General features: G+C 34.7%; 1 long non-coding RNA gene across 1 annotated transcript; it reads right to left on the reverse strand.

Annotated features, from left to right (window-relative positions):
- Positions 1-215: 215 nt before the first annotated feature.
- On the reverse strand, positions 216-15,501 carry LOC306668960. Its single transcript, XR_013765986.1, has 3 exons — positions 15,386-15,501; positions 4,500-4,596; positions 216-395 (listed from the first exon to the last, which is right to left on the reverse strand). It is a non-coding gene; the product is annotated as an uncharacterized lncRNA (long non-coding RNA).
- Positions 15,502-15,771: the final 270 nt, after the last annotated feature.

Raw genomic sequence — 15,771 nt, forward strand, 5'->3', positions numbered from 1 at the left:
TATTTTATCTCTTTCATGAAGAAGAAGAAGAAAAAAATCCCAGATAATCTTAGGGTATAGCTAGAATCCCACTTCTAGGAAGAGACATAAAAGAACAAGAGTCGTGTGCTATGGGGCAGAATAGCACTACAAGAGGGAGGGTATGAGACTGTTGAGGCACAAGGTTGATTGCCCATCCCAGTGGGCCATTTCTAGAAATGTCAAAGCACCAAAAAGTGGGTCCATCATAGCTTTAATAATAACGAGGAAAGCTTGTGTGCTGTTTCACTCTGCTAATGCTTGTGTACATTGTCATCTTCCTCCCCTCCACTTCATGCTCTTCACACCAGCCCATCTGTTCCATCACCACTTAGATGAGGGTGTTACTCCATCCCCAGGGATGCTGAAGCAGAAGACTGCAATGACATCATAGTGATTGTTTTTAAAAATCAAATTTATACAGAAAATGCATTGCCAGCAAGAATTCTGTCAGTTCACAGCTGTTTCACAGTGAGTCATCCATCACTCCAAGGACTATCCCACATGGACCAAAGCAATGAAATCCCACACACCAGGGAATAAATAAAGTTATGCAAACTCAAGGGTGCCTCCATCAAAATATCTGTGAGAAACTTCAATGCTGGTTAAGCAAATAGCATGAAATAATGCTGCATCAACACACTATGCAGTTTTTCTTCAAAAAATTTTGAGAATGTAAACATTTTGAAAATAAATGATAACTCTGTGTAGAAAGTATTGCATTCTACCAGAGTCTTTGAAATTTCCTTTTCTGTGCCAAACAAGAAAAGAGATTTGATGAGTTAAACTACATTTAATTGGATTTACCAACAGACCATTAATAGGCCCAGTAGGAGGAACAGATAGCTGTCAAAATAATAGAATTTGAGTTTGATTCAAAAGTTCTGACATTACCAAAATATATTCTCCATTGCCTATCATGGAACCTAAATTTTCCATTCTACTGAGGCAGTTGAAATGCTCATAAAATAGTAATAAGTCATCATAAAATATAAAAGCCCAAATTGATCATCGTTTTCTTGCGAACAAAGTACCTGAATGGGGCTTCATATGGATACCTGGGGTAGTCCTCATGTTGGACATACTGCCAAAGTTATCAACAAGTGAGAAAGAAGATGTCAAATGAAACTTTTGCATTCTGATACATTTGTTCAGGGATGCTGCTGCCGATCTTGTGAAATAGAATAAGAAAAGCAAAGGAAGAAAAAGAAAATGCAATGATAAACAAATTTAAAAAATCATCTAGGATCAGTATATACTGAGATATATTATCAGTATATACTGATAATGCAAAATGACCAGCAGATCAAACATTTTAACTGAAGTGATGAATTAAAGTACTCTTATGATTATCTGGGAACTAGCAAGTGTTTTTTTTTTTTTTTTTTCCAGCAAGAACATGCAAACTAGTTTGTGTTCATACATACAATTTAAACATAGACACACCTTTCCTCATTGGAAGAAGTTACACTTAGCTCTTGGTGTTTATTTTGTGGGATTAGATTCCTGTAAAAACCTGACTCTTGTTTAAAAATCTATCTAAAAAAGTGTCAAATGTTTCTTTTGTAAATCATGTATCATCCTTGTTAGTAATGAATATGCAATTTTAGGTAGAAATGTCATCCAAAAGTGTTTGATCTGAGACAATTTTGAGGAAATTATTTTAAGTTAAACTACTCAGACAATAAAAGAAAAATTAGAACAACCATGACAATTGACTAAATATATTATTATTTTTTTCAGTAAATGAGCTCTTTAAATGAACTAGCAATCAAAAATCGTGATCATATTACTTTCTGCTTAGCTGTTGCTAGGTGTTAGTAGATAATGTGTTTGAGAATGTTGCCTTTGAACTAGGATAAGGACCATAAGAGATTAACACTGAGTAAATGGAAATTATAATCTTAAAATTTCAAATTTATTCAATTAAGTACACCTACCATGCACCAGTCATAGTATAAAACATTAGACAAAAATGATTAAAACACTTTCTACTTTTAATCTGAGCACATTCTAATTAATAGTTATTAATAGGTATTAATCCAAGAGCTGTAATTAATAAAATGTAATGCTCTATAAAAAATAGAAGTTTTTTTGAAGCATTAATTGTATAATGTTGAATAAAAAGATGGAAATTAAATAATGTTTATAAGATACTTCTAATTTGTATAGACACCTACATAGATATTAGTAGATAAAAATTTTATGAAGAAAAACAATTGTTAAGAGTATTACTCATGAGTTGTGCAATTATGGGTAATTGGGTATTTTTAAAAAATTCTTATATTTTTCAATTTATTTTCTTTAATTTTGCTGTGAACAGCTAATTAGAAAGAAATAGTCTGGTGTGGTGGTTCACGCCTGTAATCCCAGCAGCTGGGGGGGCTGAGGCAGGAGGATTGAGAGATAAAAGCCAGCCTCAGCAAAAGTGAGGTGCTAAGCAACTCAGTGAGACCCTGTCTCTAAATAAAATACAAAATAGGGCTGAGGATGTGGCTCAGTGGTCGAGTGCCCCAGAGTTCAATCCTTGGTGCCTCTTGCCCCCCCAAAAGAAAGAAACAGAAGTCATTTGGCAATAATTCATTTGCTTAGAAAGGCATTTCTTTGTTCTAAGGCAATGGTGGCCAATTATGACTAGTAGGTCAACGTCAGCATGTATTCTTTCTATATGATGACACTTTATGGATAGAGTTTTCACGTTCTGCCATAAAGAATAGAACCAATGAATATGTATTTCATCAAGACCCTTTATTTGTTTCTATTTGTGTAGAACAGGCAGATAAAAATCACCAAGTTATGTGACTAAAAATTATAGTTCAGAAATTGTCTCAATATCACTTATCCAGGCAGGAGCTAACCTTTGTGACCAACACTTCAGCAGCAGTTTGTGTAGATTATTGGATTTAATTCTGAAAACAATATTAAACAGCATGATATTTTTTAACTATTAGTGATAATGAAACTAAAGCATTGCCATAGCAAGAAGCACAGCCAAAAAGTCATTCATTCATGAACCAAAAACAAAAGAAAACAATCAGGAAAACTAATTCAGGACCACAGAACATTTCAACTTGTGTGGGGGAAGCAGAAAATGCTACTTGGGGAATGAAAGCTGGCCTTCTAACCAGTCTTTACAAGGTAGCAGTCTAAATGGCCCTTACCGAATTGACTTCTATTTCTAATTGGAAATAAAATGCAGCTGTAATCACCACTATAGATCAAAACTTCCATCTAAAGGTTGGCTGCATATTCTTGGTAGATGGACTTGGTAAAGTGCTCTGAGTTGACAGAATGTACATAAAGATGAGATATTTTCTCACCCTAGAGATTTTCAATTTGAAAAGTTAATAAATTCCACAGACTTGCAAATCAAAAGCACTGGAAGTATTCTCTCATTAAGAATTCAAGCCCAATTAATGGTAATAAAGAAAATTAATTAGCATGGTATTTATGTGGATACTGCATGTCTTTCCATGGAGACTTTGCCACCTTTATGATATCAAATTTAATAATGTGACTTTAAAATTCCTTTGCGTGCTATTTTTATGTTCAGTTTCTGAACTGAAAACTTTGTAGATAAAAAGGACAATGTACAACCAGTGTGTTAATATTTTACAAACTCTCAACTATCCAATACAATAGAGTTAGCAAAAGTTTTTTTGATTTGAATTTTGTTTATATAATTTGAAATTTTCTAGTTTATTAAGTCCAATCATGTTAATTCTAAAGTAACTAAAATGCTTTCATTTGAATAATAGAAATTGCTTTTTATGAATAGTTTCCTACCCAGCCGAAGTATTTGATATTTTCTTTGCATTTTACCTACCTGTACTGATATCATATATATAAATAACATCCTGGTGACTTAAATTTGCCCAAATGATTCTTTTTTGAATGAGAGACATATATGTTACAGTGTAAAGTCATGGAAAAAAATTGTTCTTGCAGAATATAAGAAATTTTTTGAGGTATTCATAATCTAACATTTGTAACACATAACTGTTTTCAAATGTGTCTGAGAATCTCGTTATCAAAAGATATTTTTTGCTCAGTAATGTACCTTTTCTTGTTATACTCATCTTTTTAGAAGTCAGTTAATTAGTGTTAAAGACAATAAGAATGTGAAATATCTGTGACTAGCAAATAATTTTCATTACTTAAAAAATATTTTCTTCATGGCTCCTTTCCAAAGACTTTTAAGTCTTAAGGGTTTTCTTTGGTGGTTATGTTCACATGGTAAGTTCACCTAGGATGTTTAAGTAAAATCTTTTGGGATATCTTTTCCATGTTCCATATATCAATGTAAACCATCAGGGAGGTTTATAACATACCTGGCATTTTCCATCTTCATTACTCAAAATACTGACTCATCCTACTGATGCTTACATGAAATATTATCTGTTGTATTAGTCGGCTTTCCATTATTGTAAAAAATGCTAAGACAATTAAATTGAAAAGAGGAAAAATTTATTTGGGCTCACAATTCTGAAGTTTCCTGTCCATGGTTGAATGGATCATGGCAAAGCAACACACCATAGTGAGGACATGAAGTGGAGCAAGCTGCTCACCTCATGGCAGCTGGAAGCAAAAGGCAGGAAGAAAAGCATCCAGGGTCCCAATACCTTCTTCAAGGGCACACTTCCAATGACCTAACTCCGTCCAACTAGAATCCAGCTCTTAAGTATAACTGCAGCACCCCCAATTATACCAAGCTGAGACCAAGCCTTTAGCATATAGGCCTGTGCAGAACATTTCAGACCCAATCTATAGCACCCACACTTAAATACATGAAATCATAGCCATCATCATAATTGAAATACAACAAAATATAATGGAAGATATGTCTTAATTTTCATAATTTTATAACATTAAAATGTCTCAATAATTTCATAAGTAATATAATTACTTTTGAAAATTTCATTTTCCAATAGTTGGTTTTAGACACTAAGTTGAATGTATTGAGATTTCCAAGAATAATAACAACATTAAAATCTTAAAATCAAAGTCATTCTTCTTGGAAGATATTGTTGATGTTTTATAATACCTTGGCTATTTAAAAAATTCAATTCATACTCTACAATGGTTGTCTTTAGGCAAATGGAAAAATATCAATTATATTAAAATACTATTAACTTGTTCTTTTCTTAAAACCCATTCATCATAAATATATTCTTGTCAATACAAATATGATAAACATTTCCTCCCACTAATGCCCCTAAAATCAGTACTGTGAAGAATGTGAGTTACTATTGTGAAATATACATGTAACACTAATTTTAGGTGCCTTTTGCATTTTGAAATACTTCTTGAATTTTTCTACCCATATAACATCTTTTAAATCTCTAAACATATTTCTTCTAGTCCATTATAAAATTATCTATTCAGCTTAAAACCAGTTCTTAAACAACAAGTGAGGTTTGTTTTAAAGGCAAATCTATAGAAACAAAAGACAAGTGGTTAACACATTTTGTGGGGAGGTATTGGAAAAATGAATAGGAAGAGTGTGGAAGATTTTTAGGAAAACAAAATTACTTTGTATGATAATAGAATGGTATGTACCTGTCATAATATGTTTGTCCAGACTCAGAAGGCCCAACACAAAACAAAATTACTTTGTATGATAATAGAATGGTATGTACCTGTCATAATATGTTTGTCCAGACTCAGAAGGCCCAACACAAAAAATAAGCCCCAAAGTAAACTATGGACTTTAGGATAATCATGTATCAATAGAGGTTCACCAGCTGAAATAAATATATTGTGTTAGTTGGAGATGTTCATAACTGGCAAGGTTCCACGAGGGAAAGGTACTAGTGACATATGGGAACTCTGTACTCTGCTCAATTTTTATGATAACCTAAAATGACTCTAAAAATAATGTTTTAAACTCCAAGAAATAAAAAAAATTACAAATTAAGAAAAAAATCATAAGATGCAGGAAATATATTTCCAGTTCATTCTCTCCTACAATTGTATTTGAAAACATATTTGAACATTCTACCTATTAGATGGACCTACCAACATGTCCTATGAATTAAAAAAGAGAGGAGATGGTGTCCTCCTGTACGTTAGAAAGTTGACCTTAACACCTGAATCTCCTCCTGTACGTTAGAAAGTTGACCTTAACACCTGACTATGTAGATTGAGAAGGATGCACACAAAACCATGAGGCAGAACTTGCCATATGCCACTATTTTAATGTCTCCATCCCATCCTAGCTGCCCTCTTATGCCAATTCAAGATCTGTGCTCCTTTTAAGGTATGTCAATGTAGTGAAGCTGGGAGTTTTATTTCTCAGTATCTCCTTCCCTGTATGGGTCTTGGTTCTAAATGACCAAAAGAGGAATTTGCATAAGACATAGAGGCAGAAGTGAAGCAGCAACTGCTACTGAATGCTGTGGTCTGTTGTGGTGAGCAATATGCAAAGGTTGCAATGACATTCGGTTGTTCTCTGTTTTTCACTTCCTGGCTAAATCTTCTTTCTGAATATTGACTTCTTTGTCCAACCATGGCATCAGGTTCTTCACTGGATCCTTAGCTGCAGACACACAGGCAGAAAATTCCCACTGACTTTTCTGTTATGGTCCTTCTTTGGTGGTTAAAAGTGATTGGTTGCTTCGTTTGATTGGTTTTTAAGTCCTTTGATCCTTCAATTACCAGTGAAATTCCTGTGATTGATTTCTAATCCTGACTTCATGGTATTACTGCCCTTTTGACTGAATTCTTACTTCTGAACTCCTGCATAAGCATTGCAGTTCAGTAGTCTCTGTGACTTTGCGACGTGTCCAAGTCATCATTCAGTAATGTCTAATCCTTCCCAGTCACAACTTCAACAACCATAATTGGCATGACTAGGTAGAGTTTGCTCATTTTCCCTCCCTAGTACTTTTGGCCTTTGACCTTCTGTATATTCTATATTCTTGCCTATAACCCCCCTCTCCTGGAAAATGAACTGATATATTTGTTTTTCTATTGCAGCTGTAACAAATTACCACAAATTTAGTGGCTTAAGGCAATCAATACAAATTTATTATCCTACATTTAGAAGTGCAACATGGGTATCAGTGACCAAATTCAAGGTGTTGGCAGGGCTGCATTCCTTTTGAAAGGTCTAGGACAGAATTTATTTCCTCACCTTTTCCAGCTCTAGAAACTGCCTCCATTCCTTGGTTCACGGTCCCCTTTCTCCACCTTCCAAAGCAGCAACATATTCTCTCTCTAAGCCTGTTTCTGTCTTTATATCTCTTTCCCTCACCACATCCAGAAAATGTTCTCTAATTTTAAGGAGATGTGGTTTTATTGCACCCAAACAACACAGAAAAATCTTTCCATCTCAAAGTTTTTAATGTAATCATATCAGTAATGTCACTTTTAACATGGAAGGTAATATATTCACCCATTCTTGGAATTATAATGTGGGTATCTTTGGAGAACTTTTATTGTGCTACAACTTTATTGATTAACACCCCAACTTGCACTTGTGAAGCATACAATATTTAGAAAAGAAGTAAATATTGACATAGTTAATATTTTTCTAAGGAATCATTAAGAAATTTATTTTCTTTTGAGTAAGCAAATCATCATATTCTGCTCACTTTGATATATTCCTCTTACGAAGAACTCCCTAAATGGAACAAACCATTCCAGGTTTATCAGTAACATGAATTCCATAAATAGGAGTAGATCCTGCTAGCTCATCATACTTACCACATCTCTATGAAAGTGATCTTTAAATATATTAGTGTTTTTGTAAGATGAATAACAAATTCTTGCTCAGATTGAATGTTTTGCCAAGTGTAATATTTAGGTCTCAAAATGTTAAGTGGTGTGCTTTAAATCAAAGATGATATTTATTCCGTTAAGTTTGAGCCCTCTGTCTAGGACCTTACATTTGTCACTGTTAGCTTAGTTTGTTTATGTTTGCTGTAACTATAGGATTTTGTTTACTAAATTGTCATGTATAATATCCAAATTTTAAACACATTTTCATTGCCTTGAAAATAGGCATGCTTTTTTCTATTTTCGTTTTATTCCTCACAGATTTGGAAGAATAGTCTGAAATTTCTAATAAAGGTAGAGAATACACCAAACAGCTATGCAGATAATCGGTAAAAATGTTAAATTTTATGAAACAGGGCAAGATTCCTGTGAGATATTCTAAGTACCCTCTATAATTTAGCATATTTAGAATATGATCTTTATGGAGATAGGGCATGAGTAAAACATATAACATGTTGTCATTTTTATCTTAAGGAACATAAAATGTCAGAGCAGATGTGAGGTGGATGCTATAGTTTGAATCTTGAAAAGTGGCAGTATTGGGAGGTGGTGTAACCTTTAGGAAGTTAGGCATTGTGGGAAGTATACACTTGGGGTATGTACCTGAACAGGTTTATGAGTCCCTGATCTGCACCTCATTCTCTTCAGGTCTTGGTGACAAGAAGAGTAGTATTAGTCTCCCATGGCTCACACACGATGTACTTCCTTGCCATAGAGCCAACTTTATGGGGCTAATCAATCATAGATGAAATATCTACAGCTGTGAGCCAAAATATTTTCTCTTTATAAGTTATTTCTTTCATGTATTTCATTACAGTGAAGGAAATATAACTAATTCAGAAAATTATTACTGAGAAATTGTGTTGTTTGAGTATATCTAAGCCTAATGACATGGAAGAACCTTTGGAACTGGTTTATGGAAGGAGTTTGGAAGACTTTGGAGGAGTAGGCTAGAGAAAGCCTAGACTGCTATAAGTGGATCTCAATGTGCAATTCCAGTCAAGGCTTAAAAGATCAAAATGCTAACAGAAAGGTGAACAGTAAAGGCTATGGTAATGAGGTTTCAAATGGAAATGAGGACACTATTGGAAACTGGACTAGTGACTACCATTGTTACACTATGTCAAAAAATTTGTGTGGGTTTTGCCCCTACCCTGAGATTTTTGTAGGGCTGAATTTTAAGGCAATAGACTAATTTACTTGGTGGAAAAAAATTTAAGATAGCAAAATATTAAGGCATGGCACAGGTATTATTGGCTAGTTTAAGCCAAATTTACAGTTGAAATTAGGAGAAAGGAGGAGCAGAGTGGAAAGATTTTGAAAATTAGCATCTTGGCCAGAAAAGAACTGTATGTAAAATTTCAGGCAAGGAGGGTGAAGTTTTTAGTGCAAATAAAGAATATACAAGTATTTTTTTCAATGGGACAATAGGAAAGATGCCTTGAGAGTATCTCAGAAATCTGCAAAGTCACTCACCCACAGATACTACTGCCAAAGTCAGAAGCCATATGGGCTACAATGAGAAAAGTCATAGTAGAAGGGATTCCCAAACCTAGAGCACCCATATCTTGCCACACAGTTTGAATGATGGACATTGAATTTTAAGACATAATATTTTCCCTGCTGGGTTTTAGTCTTACTTTGGGCTTATCTCACCTTACAATATTTTGTGTAACCGTTGCCTGTTCTACCACTGTATCTTGGAAATATAAAATGTTCTTTTTGACTTTTACAGTGGCTTACAGCAAGAATTTTCCTTGATTTTAATAGAAGAGCTTGGACTTGATCTTTTAAATAATACTGTAACCAAATACTGGTATATGTCCTAAAGAGATGAAATCAAGAGACATATGCACTCTTAACAATAGCCAAGAATTGGAAATAGGTGACATGTCCATCAATGGATAGGTGAATTTTAAAAAGTGATACATATACATCATAAAAAGAATGAATTCCTGTTATTTGCAGCAATGTGGGTGGAACTAAAGATCATTATATTAAGTGAAATAATCCAGGCACAAGTACTCCATGGTCTTACACAAATGTGGAATCTAAATAAGTTCATCTCATAAAATTTGAATGTAGAGCCATAGCCACCAGAGGCTGGAGAGGGTAGGAAAGATTGATGAATGAATATTAAATTACAGTTAAACTGAAGAAGTTCTCATGTGTTATTGCACAATAAGATAATTATAGAAGATGATTATGTATTGTATACTTCAAAACACTAGAAAAAAAGATTTCTAAATGCTTTTACCATAAAGAAATTATACATGTTTGAGGAGACAGATATAATTAATTTAAACATTATAGAATTTATACCTGTATCCATGAAAGATTACATGGTACCCCATGAATATTTACAATTTTATGATTTTATGTATTAGTTAACTAAAAGAAGTGTATACAAAGGCAAAGGATTTAGGGAACTCTTAGGAAGGAACTGAAACTATTTTGCATTGATAGGTATAAAGCACTGGAGATCAGGGAAAGAATGCTATAATTTGGGTGTTGAATGTCCCCTGAAGGCCTGTGTGTTAAGGGTTGATCCCTAACATGGTATCACTAAAAGTGGTGGAAACTTTAGGAGACAGGGCCTAGTGGGAGGTGCTTAGGTCACTGGGGGTGTGTCCTGGAAGAGGATCATAGTACTCTGGTCCCTCTTTGCTTCCTGAATGTGAACTGAGTGATTTCATTCTACCACATGCTCCCCACATCTGTGATGCTTCATCCACAGGCCCAAGTCACAGGGGTCAATCAATCATGAGCTAGAACCTCCAAAACTGTGAGCCAAATAATTCCTTGTCTTCTTCACAACTTAATTATCTCAGATTTTTTTTTATTATTGTAATGGAAAGCTGATCAACATGGGGGGAAGGTAGTTAAAGTAAAGAGTATATTTTTTTTCAGTAATTTTATCTTTTCTACAGACTAGTCTCAACAACCTTAAAATGCCAATTTAACCTTTTTTTTGGGGGGGGTGCTGGGGATCGAACCCAGGGCCTTGTGCTTACAAGGCAAGCACTCTACTGACTGAGCTATCTCCCCAGCCTCCCAATTTAACATTTTTTATCCTTAATTTCACACAGATACCATATATTTTACTTTAGAGAATACTATGATCAGTAAAATTCAGTTTCTCCTTTGAAGACTATTATGTCCTATCCAATGAACTTCTATTCCTTCCTCCCCACCCCATTATTGTGTGTTAGCATCCATATAACACACAGAACATTTGGTCTTTTTTTTTTTTTTTCATTTTGGGACTGGCTTATTTCACTTAGCATGATAGTCTCCAGTTCCAAAAGGGTAATGAAGGGAAGGGAGGGGGAATAGGAAAAGGAAAGATAGTAGAATGGATTGGACATAATCTGCCTATGTTCATTTATGAATACACGGTCAGTGAAATTCCACGTCATGTACAACCACAAGAATGGAATCCTAATTAGAATGAATTATACTCCATGTATATTTAAAATGCCAAAATACACTATACTCTCAAGTATATCTAAAAAGAACAAGAACGGAAAAGAATATTATGTCCTAGCAGAGGAGCAACACAATTAATACATGTATTTTTAGGATGGTGAAACAATTCTGTGTAATGCTATACCTGGATAATACTGGACACATGTCATTATGTATTTGTCAATACCCATAGAATGTACTGCACCAAGAGTGAATTCATTATTGCGAATTTTAGAGGAAATGATATGACAATAAAGGTTCATGGATTACAACAAATGTCCTACCAAAGAGGTGCATGCAGTGGGGAGAGGGAGGTATATGAGAACTCTCTGTACTTTCTGATCAATTTTTCTATGAACCTAAAACAGTTTTAAAAATAAAGTTTATCAAATAATACATGTAGTAAAGTGTTATTTAAATGCCACCAGCAAAATTCTATTAAGTGTGTATGCAGTTTGTGGGAGGAGGAGTTGGGAAGAGTTTTTGATGAAGGTAGCTCTATGGATGGGCAGGACTGAGACTTGCAGTTAGAGAACACAGAGTGAACAAACGCTCGGAAGCACAAATCTGAAGGGCACTTGGGTAGGAAGAGGAGTTCTTGATGCCGTTTATCCTCCACCCCTCCAAGGTAATGATCCGTGGAGCATACAAACAAGGATTTATGGCCAAATCAGAACTGAAACACACTTTATTAATCTGAGTACTCATGCTAGTGTCCCAGAAAATGTGGGCTCCAGAAAACATGGAAAAAACAGGGCCAAAGTGATCTGTTATTTCTCCCACTTTGTGTTCCCAATCGAATTCATTTAATTAAAATTGGTTCTTCTTAGTCATACATGACAGCAGAATCCATTTTGTTAAAATTATATAAGCATGGAATATATTTTATTCTAATTAGGACCCCATTCTTGTGGGTGGCTATAGTGTTGGGATTCAATTAGGTATTTTCATATGTGTGCATAGGAAAATTATGTTAGATTTAGTCCACTGTCTTTCCTAGCCCTATCCCTGCTCCCTTCTTTTTTGTTCCCCTTTGTCTAATTTACTAAACAACTCTTCTCCTCCATTTTGGTGGTGAAATAGAGAACAAGGGGCTAATCCACATAATTTATTTTTATTCCATTAGGTGATCCTGCAGTCACAGGCAACCTTCTGAATGCCCTGCTCTCCTTGTCTGTCCCCTCAATACTGGGTGAGGGGGTGGGAGGGACTTGTGCTAAACCTCTGCTCTCCCCATAGACTCAGGCAGAGCCTTGAGGCAAAATGGAGAATGGGTTGGCCCAATATCAAATTCCTTTCCTCCTTACTCCCAGTAATTAAGTATTTGATTTGAAGATAAATCTTGCAGAAAAAATAATAACAAATTATTATCTTTAACCTATCACAGATATTGATACCTGCTTGCCTAAATTTCTGACTAATATTCATTCTCACACTTTATCTTAATCTCAGACTTTATCTTATGGAAGTTTTCATGGAATCCATATTCACATTATCCTTTTGCCTTATAATCCTTCTAGCAACTAAATTACTATCTTTTCTTATGATGGCCAAAACAAAAACAAAAACAAAAAAACAAAGGGATAACATTTTTAAAAATCCGGTTATGGTAGACTCACAGACATACCATTCCTAGAGGTTTTAAAAGTAAGGTACCATGCTAAAGATACCTTTTTAGGATTAGATTTGAATAAGAACAAACTATAAGGATAAAGGTAAAGGCACAGAAAAGCAGCCAGAAAGAGAGGTACTGGTATAGGCCTTTGTCTCTAAGAAAAGATCTCAGAGGGGGCACACAGAATTGAATCAGGACAAGGGCAGTTCTGAAATGAAGTTTTAATGTGGAAGAAATGCTATTACCCAGTTTTGGAAGAGCTGCATAGATCTGGCTAACTGAGAACATTCGAGAGCTATTTTAATAACTTATCACCCACATGCACACTAATAAAAATGCCATTGAGAATTTATTTTACTATATGAATTTGAGAGCCCAAAATTAGGACACAGGGTTCATCATACCCCAAGTATCCTTCGCTATATTCCCCTTAAATTGTCCAACAAAGCACCCAGGCTCCTAAGCAGCCTGCAAAAATATTGAAAAAAAAAAAAAAATCATCCTTCATTTTTTGGTATAAATAGTATAGGTTTTAAAATGGAATAAATTCAATTGTTAAGCAGGCACATTAGTTCATTAAAAATGAGTAAGCATTTTAACTAAATAGATGAGCAATTTAACATATGCAATATTAGAACTTCAAAAGACTAATTCAAAATTCCTAAGAATATACAGAATTTGCATATGTAGAAATAGGCACTAGCTGAAGTGTTATTCAAAACACAATTCAAATATAGAGATAACTGATAGTCTTTGAGTACTATAAAACATGATTCCTTTGTCAAGTGACTCAGTCAGGCCCACGTGTTCTTTGGACCCAGCGTGCTCGGACTGGAGGAGTGATACAGAAGAGATACCGAGAGAAGGCGCCTGCCTGATAGGTGGAAGTCAGGAGAAGGCAGTACTAGAAGCAGCTCCTACGGGATATCCGATGAAGAGAATGAAGGCTCTGTTCACTAGCAATTCATAGCTGGTTGAAAAGGAGAAGCCTTATTAATTCTGAGTGCCATTATCTTACAAAGATGAGCTAAAGAAAAATCTTGATCAGTGGCATTGACAAACATTACCCAGTAGCCTCTGGCTTGTTGTGATTTTTGTAACTGAGCTAGGCCTATTGATAACTATTTTCAAAGACACTACACACATTCTTTCTCTCTCTCTCTCTCTCTCTCTTAACAGTTACTGATGCTTTATAGCTGCTGGCACTGCTTCCTTCTTTGGCTCCCTTCCTCAGGATATATGTCCTTTAACAAGGAACCCAGAATAGAAGAGGCAATAGAGAGAGCAAATATGGGGTTGGACAACACCAAAGATCAGGTGAATGGTTTCTTCAGAGGAAATCTTTAAAAAGAATGTCAGTTTTGGAAAAAAAATTATAACTGAACCCGATGTATAATTTTTTTTGGCACAGGAATAAATTTAACCAAAAACCCCACTATGCCCATGAAGTTTACGAGCTTTGAGGGGGGACTTCTGGGTTTATTTTCTTCCCCTCTCCAGAACCTTCCATTTTACTCCCCTTCTTTCCATCTCATCCTTCCTTTCCTTGTCCTCCTCCTATTTATATCTCATCTAATCCAGAAGAGTTCTTCAGTCTCCTTTGTTTTGCCCTGTGAATCTGACATTTAAGTGGGGGACGTGAGTTTGGATTAATATAAGGGTCAGCATTAGGCAAATTAAATTCATTCTTTCGCCCAATAGCACCGATGGAATGTTTACATTCTCCTCAAATTGTCTTTCCCTTAGTGTAAAACTAACATATTTGTGGATTTAAGTAACAGAAACAAAGTCATATACATGTTTTATATCCTGTAATATTTTCAATAATGTTAATGCCTCTCTGGCTTTTCATTTATATGCATACATTATAATTCACATCATGTTTTCTAAAATCTTACTATTGTCATATTTTAAAAACATCTCCCAGTTTGGAGTTCAATGCTTCTTAGATTATGTGTCATACAACAAAAACAGCCAGAAATGAACTATTCTATTTTTCTACAATAAAGAAGCTTTACCAGTCAAAAGTAGCAAAATATTATTATAAGAGATGTTACTGGGGCTTGCCAATGTCAGGCACTCTTTAGGATCAAGGCTAGACCATAAATATACCAAAGGAGCCTTTAGATAAGAGATTTCCAAGCTCAGTTCCCCAAGTCTCAGTAGAGATTATAACAAGACAGTAGTGGAAAGGCTGGAAAATAGTTTATTTCTAAAAGTTTAATGAGAAATCTACATTTGCCTACACAAAGGCACGAAGAGCTAAATAAAGTGTCAATTCTATTTTGGTTTTGATAATACTAACTCGTCCTAATTAGAATTTCTGATTAACATTTCTATATTAGTAAAAAATAAAACATTTAAAAAAATTCTTAATTTGAGGTAGAGAAAAATCATTAAAGTACCATAAAGCCTATAATGACAAAGTAACGAAAAGTTTACAGATAAGGAAAAGAAATAATTAGGAGTGTCTAACTTTGGAAGAATTCTAACATAGATACTCACAGATTTTGTTCAGCCTTTAAATATAGTCCCTTGTGACGACTTGGTTCAGATATTCTCCATGGCCTCTTGCAGCAGGAGTGATGATTTGTTTAGCCACCTGTTGCTGGAGAGATAACTTGATCACTGGTACTCAAGAAAATGGACATGGAAAGAAAAAGTCCTACAAACTAGCTTGGAATACAAATAAAAAAATCATGAGGCCCTGATAGCCATGTTCATTTAATGTTTGAAGCTCAATGACTTTAGGGCAGAGCACAGGATGTCCTTAAAAGAGAAGTATCAGTAAAATAAAAATAATATAGTGTAAATATTTTTGTGACTTTTATTTTGGGCTCTGAAAATAGGATGACTGGGATTTTAATTTCATATTCATCACTTTGCAGTAA

Source organism: Sciurus vulgaris, assembly GCF_902686455.1.
Source record: "Sciurus vulgaris genome assembly, chromosome: 8".
NCBI classification, from domain to species: Eukaryota; Metazoa; Chordata; class Mammalia; order Rodentia; family Sciuridae; genus Sciurus; species Sciurus vulgaris.